Genomic DNA, 14,308 nt, shown 5'->3' on the forward strand with positions numbered 1-14,308 from the left:
GGCCTAGCTTCCCAAACCCTGGGAATACTCTTCCTAGACCTCCGCACAGCAGAGGTATTCGCCACCGCCCCGTTTCCCTCGCGAGTTCATAGACCATGCGTTTATGACTTAGTGCTGAGGGAAGGTGGAGGCGGGAAACGGTCAGCGCTGGCTTCCGAGACTAACACCAGTCGGCACCGCTTGCCAGGTAGCTGAGCGTGGTTCCTGCTGGGAGATGTAGTCCCGGCCGGGGGGGTGGGGTTCCACTACCACGTTCCCGGGCTTGCGCTCCGCCCCGCCCCCTGCGCGGGAAAACGCCAACGGCTAGCTAAGGTACACCCGTGGTGGAGGAAGCTTCAAAAGGAACTTTAACAGAGCGGGAGGGCTTCGTGGATAATATGTTGTTAAATGCGAGGGTGGAATTCTGCAGTACGAAGCTCCTTCTGCGTAAATTAAGTAATGTTTATTGATCGATTACTTCATGTCAGTGGTCTATACAACCATTTTTACTAAATCTTATGATCAACACTTCGAAGTAGGGATTGCAGCTGGTAAAGAAAGGCTTAGAGGACTCCCTGGCTGGCTCACTTGGTAGAGCATGCGACTCTTGATCTTGGTGTTGTGAATTGGAGTCCCAGGTTGGTTGTAGAAATTATTTTAAGATTAAAATACTTTAAAAAAAAAAAAAAGGAAGAAAGAAAAGAAAGGCTTAGAGGTTCAGAAAGAAAGAAAAAGAAAGCAAGAAAGAGAAAAAGGAAGGAAGGAGAAAGAAAAAGGCTTAGAGGTTCAGGTGTTTCTGGCTGAAGAGACAAACCACATTTTCTGTCTCCAAGCAATGAATAACCCCTTCCTCTCAAAAAGATCTAACTCCAAGAATTAAGAACAAGGGGGATAATGCTTTATACTTGTAGCATAGTGTTTCAGAGTTTAAAGTATTTGCTCGTTGACTGACCTATTTGATCCCCAAAGGCAGTATCCCAGGCAAGTTAGGTACATGGACTTTGGAATACAGCAGGTCTTACATTAATTTGAGCTTTCCTTTGTGATAACACCACTTCACCACGTGGTGAAAATTAAATGAGATCATGTAAAGTACCTGTTTGGCATGTAAACCCTCAATAATCAGTAGTAATTATTTTCACACCTGGTATGTACCCTTTGGGCACAACAGATATAAAAGTAAGGTGGGAAGAAAATTAGCATATACTGATCTTTGTGCAGGGCACTGTACTATTTACTAACATGCTAGTTACTAATAGACTGTTGTAGGTTAAATTGATGAATAACAATTGAAGCCTTAATAGTCCTGCTCAATTCAAGAGAAGCCTTTGTTATTTATCTGAATTGATCAAAGAATGCTCAGGCTAAAACAAATAAAACTTATTATCATGCCCATTCATGTGTAGATGTACCTTATCTCTCCCTTTCTGACAGTGAGCTGGAATTGTGCCAGGTCAGTTCAGTCTTCCTCCTCTTTGTATTCCTGTTTTATAGAAATGTGTGGGAGAGTCCAAGATAAAACCCTTGAGAGGCAAAGACTTAATTGAAAGAGTACAAGAAGACAATTCTGAAAGGACATATACAAACCAGATAACAGGAGCTGTCTCTGAGGAGTGGGAAGGAGGGTTTGTGATTGAGGTTGCTAGTCAAAATGGACTGTAATCTAATCTATAACGTTTTAATTTTTTTAATTAGGCTCTATGCCCAATGTGAGGCTTGAACTCACAACCCTGAGATCAAGAGTCACGTGGTCCACCAACTGAGCCAGCCAGGTGCCCTTAATGTTTTAATTTTTTACATGAAGAAGGTACTGGTGTTTTAATTAAAGATAAACTTCAAGAGAAGAGAGACCAGGGCTCCTGGCTGGCTCAGTTGGAAGAGCATGTGACTCTTGATCTCAGCGTCTTGAGTTGCAGCCCCATGGTGGGTGTAGAGATTATAATCAATCAATCAATAAACACATACATTCATTAACTAACTTCCAAAAAAAAAAGAAAGAAAAAAGAGACCATGTATTAGCACTGTGACTTGTACAAACTATGTTACTTTTTCAGTCCCTCAATTTCCTCTTCTGTAGTTATATTCAAAAACATGTCTTTTCTGTACCAGGCATACTGTGCTGGATGCTATCAATAAATTATCACTTATCAAAGGAGAAGTCCTACCTAGGACCTAGGATCAGAGAGAAAAATAAAGGCATCAAAGTCCTAAAACCTCACTGATAATAGTTATTACCACCTGGATGTAATAGAACTAGCCTCTCACAATAGGTTCCCCTAAGGGATAATACTACCAACCATTTCCACGCAGCCTGACTCTGACACATTGACTCTGAAACTAATTTCAGATCCTGTAACTGCCAAAAATATCACCATCCAATTCACCAGTTTTTCATTGCTTGAGTACACTTGGCTGGACTAAAGTGAGAGCATAATATGATGGAAATACACTGGAGAAATTCTCAGAAGCCTGGGTTGTTAAGTCTGTACACATGGCAGGCAATAAAGTAGGTGGTTGAAATCAGATGAGGCCCATCTCAGAAAGAACCAGTAAATGGATAACTAAGATATAGGAAGATCAAATCAAGGTTGTATTAACTCCAAAGCAGAATCTTCACAATCTAGATAAAACTAATCACAGTTCAAGTCTAATCTACTCAATTACAGTAAATGATATCATCAAATGCATTATACCTTGCCTGAAGAATGTGATAACTGAGTGGGAATGGTCTGTATAGAATCTTTTAAAAAAAGAAAGAAAGAAAGGACCTTAAGAAGCAAAAAAAAAAAAATGTACACCATGCAGGGAAAAGGGTAGCATAGAACATTTTGGTCCCTTTGGCAGGTCTCTCCCTTCAGCAGATAGAGATGGGTATTCCATGCCTATTAACCATAGGATCACCCACATTCCCCTACCTGTGTTCTATATCACCAACAACCTTCTAATGAGAATTTGGCTTCTTGGGGTCACCTGGCTTGCTCCCATGGTGGAACATGAGACTCTTGATCTTAGGGTCATTGTGAGGAATAAGGAAGATGATTCATTTTCAGAAATACCAAATAAAAGCTCTGCTGTCTAGTTAACAATAGGTTTACAACTTATTGGGAATATGTATGAACCTCCCCATGCACACAATGGAGTCCCAAACTGGTGGACACTTCACTTCCTGGTTCTTCCCCTCTCCATTTCACAGACTTATTTTCACAGGCTTTGCAATGGGCATGCACCAAAGAACTGAAGACTGCATCACCTCAAGCGATGTACATTTTATTCCAATCAGACTATTTCTTGGCTTACACGGGCATAGGTGACTTCCAGGTAAGGCTATAACCTCTGTAGTACTTAGCCAATGAGGAATCAGGAGAGGAACTTACACACTAGGAGATAAATTGCCTGCTGTAACTGACTCAACTGTGCCTGTCCATCAAACACCCACTCTTGCAAGAATGTTGATTTAAAGCCTCGCTTCACTGTGCTCTGAGTCTCTGAATCCCTCCTTTGACTGGATCAGTGGGCTTATTTCTCACAGTCATGAGTTCAAGCCCCACGTTGAATGTATTAAAAAATAATAAATAATAAAAATAAGTTTTAAAATAATTTGGCTTTGGCTCAGTTGGTTAGGGGTGCAACTCTTGATTTTGGCTCAGGTCATGATCTCACAGTTTCATGAGTTCAACCCCCACTCTGGGCTCTGCACTGCTGCTGCAGAGCCTACTTGGGATTCTCTCTCTGTCTCTCTTTCTCTCTCTCTCTCTCTGCCCCTCCCCTGCTTGAGCTCTGTCTCTCTCAAGATAAATAAACTTAAAAAAAATTGTTTGGCTTCTTGTGAAGATTTTCCTCCAAAGGTGTTAATGCACTGTCCATGTTATTTTGCTTGCTGAAAATTAGTGTAATGACTATATAACAATTTGGCATACGCCGTCAGTTTTTGAGTTACGTTTATTCCTAAAAGCAGCTGAGCTGTGGTCAAGCTGACCTTTGAAAGCAATAAACAAATAGTTAATGATACTACCATTGTGTGGGACCTATGAGGAATAGCCAAAAAGACTCCCTGTAACACTATTGTGTCTCATTTCTCTAAAAGCCCAGTTCCCTCCTAATTAATTAATAACTTGTCCTTTTTAAGCCTGTTTCTTGATCTACATAAAGGAGTACAATTCTGTTTACTTTATATGGCACTGCCAGCTTCATGGAAGATACTGCATATGAAAGTCCTCAGAAAATAATTGGTCTATAAGAATTGTTAGGAACTGTTACTACCAGGAAGAACATTATTTGGTTTCATCAGTACTTATATAACCCTAGTCAGTGGTTAAGGCTTGCATTCTAGAGGAATTCAGGAAGGCCTGGATTCTAGAACAAAAGTCAGGAAACAACTCGTGGGCCAAAGCCAGCCTATCTCCTTTTTGTCTACAACCCACAAGCTAAGATTGTTAGCCTTTTCTTTCTTTCTTTCGTTTTCTTTCTTTCTTTCTTTCTTTCCTTTCTTTCTTTCTTAAGTAAGCTCTATGTCCAATGTAGGGCTTAAACTCACCAACCTGAGATCAAGAGCCTCATGAGCTCTATTACCTGAGCCAGCCAGTTGCCCGAAAGTCCAATGTTTTTGTTTTGTTTTTTGCTTTGTTTTAAAGTAAACTCTTGCCATTTTGGGGCTTGGACTCATGACTGCGAGATCAAGAGTCATATGCTCCATTGGCTGAGCCAGCCAGGTGCCCCTTATTAGCCATTTTTAAATGACTTAAAAAAAATCAGAAGAATAATACTTCATGACACACAAAACTTAGGCAAAATTCAAATTTTAGTCTATTAAGTTCCACTGTAACTCAACCATGATTATTCTATGATTATTATGATTATTCTATGATTATTATTCTAGTCTATGACTACTTTCATGCTACAATAGCAGAATTGAATATCTATAACAAGCTAAGTAACCCAGAAACCCTAAAATATTTACTGTCTGGCCTTTCACGCAAAAGTTTGCCAATCCCTGTTCTAGAAGAATCTAATTGTGTGACCTTAGGCAAGGTACTTAAACTCACTCATCCTGTCTTCATTTTCTCATCCACAAAATGGGGATAACAATAACTACCTCAAAGAATTGTCAGGATGATTAAAAGAGCTCAATATAATGTTGGGTTTGCATCTTTTTTTTTAATGATTTTAATTTTTTTAATGTTTATTTTTGAGAGAGAGAGAGTGCACGCGAGAGAGAGGGCGCAAGTGGGGGAGGGGCAGAGAGAGAGGGAGACATGTGGAAGCAGACTCCAGGCTCTGAGCTGTCAGCACAGAGCCCGACGTGGGGTTCGAACTCACAGACTGTGAGATCATGACCGGAGCCGAGTTTGGGTGCTTAACCGACCAAGCCACCCAGGCGCCCCTGGAAATGACTTTTTTTAAGTAAATGATTTTTTAAAGTAACCTCTACATCCAACATGGGGCTCGAACTCATGACCCAAGATCAAGAGTTGCATGCTCCACTGCCTAAGCCACCCAGGTGTCCCTGTGTCTTTTTTATTTTAATCCCTTTTGACTGGAACCTACAAAACCTACAAGAGGAGATAAATACACACCTATATAAAACTGAAAATGTTTTACAAAACAATATCTATTCATATATTTATGTACTCTGAGGGCTTTAGTATACACTTCATCTAGCATTCCTTAATGTTAACATTTTACATAATCATGGTACATTAAACTCTGATAGTTTTTATTTTTTTCTATTTCTGTTTTTAAAAAATATTTATACCTGAAACTAATATAATGCTGTATGTTAACTGTATTGGAATTAATTTTTTTTAATTTTTAAATGTTTATTTATTTATTTTGAGAGAGAGAGTGGGGGAATTTCAGAGAAAGAGAATCCCAAGCAGGTTTTCATGAACTGAGATCATGACCTGAGCCAAAACCAAGAGTCAGATGCTTAACCAACTGAGCCACCCAGGTGCCCAAAATAAAAAATTGTTTAAGTAGAATTTTCAGTGGCCAAAAATGGAATAATTTGAGCAACAAAATAAATAATGATAGTACTTGGGGCACCTGGGTGGCTCAGTCCATTGAGCGACCAACTTCAGCTCAGGTCATGACCTCGCAGTTGGTGAGTTCGAGCCCCATAACAGGTTCACTGCTGTCAGCCTGTCAGCAGAGAGCTCACTTCAGATCCTCTGTCCCTCTCTATCTGCTCCTCTCCCACTTGCGCCCTCTCCAAAATAAATAAGCATTAAAAAAAAAAAAAAAATTTAAATAATGATAGTATTTGATTATTACTTGAACAAATATCAATGAGTCAATACTGATATAAATAAGTGGATGCATAAATACAGAGAAGAAATAACTCTTCCTTTTTTTTTTTTTTTTTTTCTTTTTTAATTTGAGAGAGAGAGAGAGACTGAGAGCCAGGGAGAGGGGCAGAGGGAGAGAGAGAATCTCTAAGCAGGTTCCATGCTCAGCACAGAGCCAGTCTCGACTCCATCCCATGGACCCTGGGATGATGACCTGAGCTGAGATCGAGTCATGACCTTGAGAACAAGAGTTATAGGCTCTACCAACTGAGCCAGCCAGGAGCCCCTTTAAAAAATTGTTTTAAATAAAAAGTAATTAGGAGGAGAATTTATTAACAACCTGGGAGAAAGAGAGCTATAATGTTACTCCTTATACCAAAATGATTTGAAGAGGGTAACGGTTTACATTTACTGTAAAGGTAAATATTTACTGTCTGTTAGGCCCAGTGTTATATATGTCCATCATATTTTTTCCTAATTATAATTATATAGGCAGGTATTCTGATTTTATAAAACAAAGAGAAGAGGATGCATTAAATAGCATACCCAGGATTCTAAACGTTGACTACAAAGCCTGTGCTCTTTCAACCCACTAAACCAGGCTGCCACTCTATATAAAACTGTCAAATAATTTTTTAAAACATTGAAAAGTGTGAGGCGACTGGCTGGCTCAGTTGGTAGAGCATGTGACTCCTGATCTCCAGTTCATGAATTGGAGAGCCCATTGTTGAGGGTCAAGTTTACTTTTAAAAATTTTTTTAAAAGCTTGAGGAAAACAGAAATGGCTAAGTAATGGAGATGCAAAAAAGGAAATAAACAACATATGAAACTACTCTTGAATAGAAAACTCTTTTTAAATGTTTATTTATTTTGAGAGAGAAAGAGCAAACATGCACTCATGAGTGGGGAAGGGCAGAAAGAGAGGGAGAGATAGAATCCCAAGCAGGTTCTGCACTGTCAGCACAGAGCCCTATGCAGGGGGCCTGAATCCACAAACCATGAGATCATGACCTGAGCTGAAATCAGAGTCAGATGCTTAACTGACTGAGCCGCCCAAGTGCCCCTTGAACAGAAAACTTTTCTACGTAACATTTAAAATTTTTTGGGGGGTGCCTGGCTTACTCAGTTGGAAGGGCATGTGACTCTTGATCTCTGAGTCATGAGTTTGAGCCCCATGTTGGGTGTAAAGACTACTTAAATTAAAACAAAAATCTTTAATAAATAAAAATAAATTTTAGGGCGCCTGGGTGGCTCAGTCAGTTAAGCGTCCGACTCTTGGTTTCGGCTCAGGTCATGATCTCACAGTTCGTGAGGTCAAGTCCCGTATCGGGTTCCACGCTAATAGTGTAGAGCCTGCTTTGGATTCTTTCTCTCTCTCTCTCTCTCTCTCTCTCTCTCTCTCTCTCAATCTGCCTCTCCCCTGCTCATGCTTTCTCTCTCAAAATAAATAAATAAACTGAAAAAAATTAAAAAAATAAATAAAAATAAATAAATAAATAAATAATAAATAAATAAATAAATAAAAATAAATTTTAAAGTAAACAGTAGATCTGGGGGAGAAACAGAACAAATTTTTGAATAATTAACATTTTTACTGTAAACAAAAGCTCATACAAATTGACTGAAATTTCTGTAAATAAGTGGACAAAGCTTATCAACAATTCCTAAAAGAGGGAATAGAGGTAATCAACAAGCATGGAAAATGTTTTGCTTCACAATTTTTTAAGTGAGTTATAACAGTAACATGTATTTTTGTCTATCAAATTAATAAAGAGTAGGGGTAACTGAGCGGCTCAGTGGTTAAGCATCCAACTCTTGATTTCGGCTCAGTTCACGATCTCTTGGTTTGTGAGTTCGGGCCCCGTGTCCAGCTCTGCACTGACAGCCCTGAGCCTGCTTGGGATTCTCTCTCTCTACCTCTCTCTACCCCTCCCCAGCTCGCTCGCTCCCAAAATAAATAAATAACTATTAAAAAAATTAATAAAGACTAAAAATAATGGTGTTACCAAGTGCTCTGGGTTTATATTTAAAGAGGCACTCTCATGTCTCTTTGACAAATGGTGTTGGGAAAAGTGGACAGCAACATGCAAAAGAATGAAACTGCACCACTTTCTCACACCATACACAAAAATAAATTCAAAATGGATTAAATAACTGGGGTGCCTGAGCAGCTCAGTCAGTTAAGCATCCAGCACTCTTGATTTCAGAGCCTGCTTGAGACTCTCTCCCCTTCCCTCTCTCTGCCTCTCCCATGCTCACACTCTCTCTCTCCCAAAATAAATAAACTTAAAAAAATGGATTAGGGGTGCCTGGGTGGCTCAGTCGGTTGAGGGTCCAACTTCAGCTGAGGTCACAATCTTGCAGTTTGTGGATTCCAGCCTCATGTCAGGCTCTTTGCTGATAGCTCAGAGCCTGGAGTCTGCTTCAGATTCTGTCTCCCTCTCTCTCTGCCCCTGTCCTGCTGGCACTCTGTCTCTGTCTCTCTCTCCCAAAAATAAACATTTAAAAAATAAAAATAGGGGTGCCTGGGTGGCTCAGTTGGTTAAGGGGCCAACTTCGGCTCATGTCATGATCTCGCAGTCAGTGAGTTCGAGCCCCACATCGGGCTCTGTGCTGACAGCTCAGAGCCTGGAGCCTGTTTCGGATTCTGTGTCTCCCTCTCTCTCTGACCCTCCCCCATTCATGCTCTGTCTCTCTCTGTCTCAAAAATAAATAAACGTTAAAAAAAATGTTTTTTTTAATAAAAATAAAAAAATAAAATGGATTTAAGACCTAAATGTGAGACCTGAAACCATAAAAATCCTAGAAGAGGACATAGGCAGTAATCTCTTTGACATTGGTCTTACTAGATATGTCTACTAAGGCAAGGGAAACAAAAGCAAAAATAAACTATTGAGACTACATCAAAATAAAAAGCTTCTGCGTGAGGAAGGAAACAATCAACAAAACTAAAAGGCAACCTATGGAATTGCAGAAGATATTTGCAAATGACATATCTGATAAAGGGTTAGTATCAAAAATACATAAAGCACTTATAAAATACAACCCCCCAAAAATGAATGACCCAATTACAAAATCAATAGAAAACATGAACAGACAGTTCTCCAAAGAAGACATACAGATTGCCAACAGACACATGGAAAGATGCTCAACATCACTGATCATCAGGGAAATGGAAATCAAAACTACAATAAGCTATCACCTCACACTTGTCAAAATGGCCAAAATCAACACAAGAAACAAGTGTTGGCAAGGAGAAAGGGGAATCTTCTTGTACTGTTGGTGGGAATGCAAACTGCTGCAGCCACTCTGGAAAACAGTGTGGAGTTTTCTCAAGCTGAAAACAGGGGCACCTGGGTGGCTCAGTCAGTTAAACATCTGACTCTTGATTTGGCTCAGGTCATGAGCTTATGCTTATGAGATCAAGCCCCATGTCAGGCTCTGTGCTGGGTGTGGAGCCTGCTTGAGATTCTCTCTTGTTCTCCCCATGCCCTTGCCTAGAGAGATTCTGTCTCACTCTGTCTTAAAAAAAGAAAAAAGAAAAAAATATATATAGTGCTGAAAATAGAACTACTCTGCAATCTAGCAATTACACTACTAGGTATTTACCCAAAGAATACAAAAACATTAATTCAAAGGGATACATGCACCCCAATATTTATAACAGCATTATCTATAGTAGCCAAATTACAGAAATAGCCAAGTGTCCATCAATTGATGAATGTGTAACAAAATGTGATCTACATATCACACACACACAATGGAATATTCTCAGCCATAAAAAAGAATGAAATTTTTCATTTATAATGACGTGGATGGAGCTAGAGAGTATTAGGCCAATCGAAATATGTCAGAGAAAGACAAGTACCATATGATTTCACTCATATATGGGATTTAAGAAACAAAATAGATGAACATGTGGGAAAGGGGGGAAAAAGAGAGAGGGGAGAAATAAACCATAAAAGGCTCTTTGTTTTTTTTAAGTTTATCTATTTTGAGAGTGGGGGAGGGGCAGAGAGAGAGAGAGAATACCAAGCAGGCTCCACACTGACAGTGAAGAGCCCCACACAGAGCTCCATCTCACAAACTGTGAGATCATGACCTGAACTGAAATCAAGAATCACATGCTTAACCGACTGAGCCATCTAGGCACCCACCATAAAAGACTCTTAATGATAGTGAACAAAATGATGGTTGATAGAGGGGGGTGGATGGGGATAGGCTAGATGGGTGTTAAGGAGGTCACTTGTTAGGGGCACCTGGGTGGCTCAGTTAATTAAGTGTCCCACTCTTGATTTTGGCTCAGGTCATGATCTCACTGTTCATGGGTTCAAGTGCCCCTCGGGCTCCATACTGACAGCACCAACCCTGCTTGGGATTCTTTCTCTTCTCTCTCTCTCTGTCCTTCCCATGCTCCTACAGATGGGTGTGTGCACGTGCTCTCTCTCTCTTAAAATAATTAAACATTAAAAAAAAATAAAGGAGGGCACTTGTTAGGAGGAGCACTGGGTATTGTAATATAAGTGATGAGTCACTAAATTCTATTCCTGAAACCAATATTGCACTGTATGTTAGCCAAGGAGAATTAAAAAAAAATTTTTTTAATGTTTATTTATTTTTGAGAGAGACAGGGCGTGAGTGGGGGAGGGTCAGAGAGAGAGGGAGATGCAGAATCCGAAGCAGGCTCCAGGCTCTGAGCTGTCAGCACAGAGCCCAACACAGGGCTCGAACTCACAGACCGTGAGATCATGACCTGAGCCGAAGTCGGAGGCTCAACCGACTGAGCCACCCAGGTGCCCCACCAAGGAGAATTTTTAAATAAAAACTTAAAAAAAATAAAGAGGCTCTCTCTTATTTGACTAATAGGAATACAAATTGGCATAAACCTTTTGGAAAACAAAAAGCCATTATATATTAAAACCTCTTCATCCAAAGCAATTCTGGTACTCTGCCCTAAGGAAATAATTTTAATTAAAAACAAATTTTTTTTAAGTAGGCACCATGCCCGACGTGGGGCTTGAACTCATGACTCATGATCAAGAGTTGCATGTTCTACCAACTGAGCTAACCAGAAGCCCCAGAAATAATTTTAAATATGGAAACATTGTTATGCAGAAAAGAACATTTCTCACAGTTTTATTTATAATAGTAAAAGATTGGAAGCTTCTTACATGTCTGACTGTAGAGAAATGGTTAAGCAAATTATGTCATTCTTACTAGATCTCATACTATGCAGCCTTTATAAATAACATTTACATTCCCAGGACATGGGAAACACTTGCTTTATACTGTTAGGCATAAAAAGCCAAAACCAAATCACTGAGTTAATATAACTATATAAGAACACCATGCATAGGAAAGGAAGACTGCAAAAATACATCAAAAGAATATTAATAAGAGCCATATATAAATAATAGGATTATAGGTAACATTTTCCCATTTCACTTCTATATTTTCAAATTACCTTCATTTTAGTTTATTTTAAAGATTTTATTTTGGAGCACCTGGGTGGCTCAGTTGGTTAAGCCTCCCACTTTATTGTTATATCAGTCTTAACAACAATAAAGTCCATAATTCCAGTCTATTCAGACTAAGAAATTGACATAGCCCAGGAATAAGGATACTTAAAAAAATAATAATAATACACAGGACTGGCTTGTTAATAATAAGGGAAAAACCTTTATGTCCAAAAATAACTGATGGAAGGTAATACAGGACTCACACCAGGCTAAAAAAATAAAATAAAATAAGGTTTTATTTTAAAGTAATCTCTACACCCAATGTGGGGCTCAAATGCACAATTCAGAGATCATGACTCACATGTTCCACCAACTGAGCCAGCCAGATGCCCCCCAAATTACGTTTAATACTCAGGTCTTATATGATTTAAAAAATGTTTAAGTGAGATATTTAGAGCTGTACTGAAAGCTGTATGCTCTTAAGAGATGAGTCCAAGACATATGAATATAATAAATTAAGGGATGAATTATGTCCACCTCAAATTCATATGCTGAAGTACTAACTTAGTACTACAGAATGTGACTGTATTTGTAGATAGGGTCTCGAAAGAGGTAATTAAGGTTAGGGGCATCTAGGTGGCTCCCTAGTTAAGGGACGGACTCTTGGTTTGGGCTCAGGTCATGATCTCACAGTTTGTGTGTTCAAGCCCCACATCAGGCTCTGAGCTGACAGTGCAGAGCCTGCTTGGGATTATATCTCTCTGCCCCTTCCGTGCTTGCTCTCTCTCTCTCAAAATAAATAAACTTAAAAGAAAAGAAATAATTAAGGTTAAATGAGGTCATTGGTGTGGGCAGTAATCCAATATGACTGATGTCAGTGCAGAGAGGGAGAAAAAGCAAGACCATGTGAAGACAAAGGGAGAAGATAGCCATCTACAAGCCAAGGAGAGAGGACTCAGGAAAAAAAAAAAATCCTGCCAACATCTTGATCTTGGATTTCTATCCTTCAAAACTGTGAAAATACATTTCTGTTATTTAAGTCACCCAGTGTGTGGTACTATCTTAGAGCAATGCTAGCAAGCTAATACAGATGGAACGTTAAGAGTTCTACTAAGCAGGAAGATTAGGGGCTGGCAAAGAATTATCTTCCCTCCTCTTGGAAGATATTATTTTAGTTCTGGTAATCACATAGTTTGGGAAGTAGAAAGACCTAGGGTCATTACTGTCTGATTAAGAATAGAACACTCCAGGGGTGCCTGGGTGTTAAGCATCCGACTTCAGCTCAGGTCATGATCTCATGGTCTGTGAGTTCGAGCCCCACATCGGGCTCTGTGCTGACAGCTCAGAGCCTGGAGCCTGCTTCTGATACTGTATCTCCCTCTCTCTCTGCCCCTCCCCTGCTCCTACTCTGTCTCTCTCTCTGTCAAAAATAAATAAACATTAAAAAAAAGAATAGAACACTCCATTAATTAATTAAAATAATAACTTAAAAAATAATATAACACTTTCTACCTCTCCACCTTACACCCAACCTTCAGTGGACCTCAAGGTCAAAGACCTCATTTAACACATAAATATGTCCTTTAGTGATGTTAGCATATCTGTCTTTTGTAGAGTGAGCACATTTTATTTTTTATTCTTATTTTTTTAATAATAGCTTTTTAAAAAAAAGTTTATTTGTTTTATTTTGAGAAGTAGACAGCAAGCACACATGAGCAGGGGGAGGGGCAGAGAGAGAGAGAGAGAGAGAGAGAGAAAGAGAGAATCCCAAGCAGGCTCCACACTGTCAGTGCAGAGTCTGATGCAGGGCTGGAACCCACCACGGTGAGATTATGACCTGAACTGAAGTTGGATGCTTAACTGACTGAGCCACCCAGGCACCCCTAGAGCAAGTGCATTTTAAATGCATAGAGAAATTATATTTTTAAATATGTCACTCTTATGCTCAAAAGTCAACACTGTACTTTGAAAAACATGTAAAATAATTCTGCCTACTTCTCAAAGCCCTCCATAATCTGGTTCTTCCAACTTGTCCCACTTTATTTTTCTCTCGTATTCATTGCAGCTCCTCCATTCTACATCCCAAGATCTTCATGACCTGCACTATTCCCCAACACCTTCCTTTCCAAGAAACACAGATCCCACCTCCTCTTCAGGGGATGCCAGCCCTTATTAACCCTCCTAGTCTCACAGTATTACTAATTCTTCATATGTGTAGCCTAACTAATCAAAGACTGTAAATTAGCAGAAAATCTTATCTTGTACTTGTTCTAAATTCCCTCATGATACTCAGAGAGAGGTCTCAGTAAATGTTTGTGGTTTTTGTTTGTTTTTGTTATTGTTTGTTTCTTTTTTGGTTTGTTGGTTTTTTGACATCCCTGGGTAGGCACAAACAATGCTTATAGTTTAAAGAGAAGGGAAGGGGTGCCTGGGAGACTTGGTTGCTTAAGCATGGGACTCTTGATTTTGGCTCAGGTCATGATCTCACAGTTGCCAAGATCAAGCCCCAAGTTGGGCTCTGCACTGATGAAGGGGAGTCTGCTTGGGATTCTCTCTTTCCATCCTTCCCTCCACTCATGCTTTCTC

At 39.5% G+C, this 14,308-nt stretch overlaps 1 long non-coding RNA gene across 1 annotated transcript; it reads left to right on the plus strand.

The window, feature by feature from the left end:
* The first annotated feature begins 135 nt into the window (after positions 1-135).
* Positions 136-14,095, plus strand: LOC122204953. Its single transcript, XR_006195849.1, has 3 exons — positions 136-312; positions 3,173-3,297; positions 13,788-14,095. It is a non-coding gene; the product is annotated as an uncharacterized LOC122204953 (long non-coding RNA).
* The last annotated feature ends 213 nt before the right edge of the window (positions 14,096-14,308 follow it).

The sequence above is a fragment of the Panthera leo genome, chromosome D4, assembly GCF_018350215.1.
Source record: "Panthera leo isolate Ple1 chromosome D4, P.leo_Ple1_pat1.1, whole genome shotgun sequence".
Lineage (NCBI taxonomy): Eukaryota > Metazoa > Chordata > Mammalia > Carnivora > Felidae > Panthera > Panthera leo.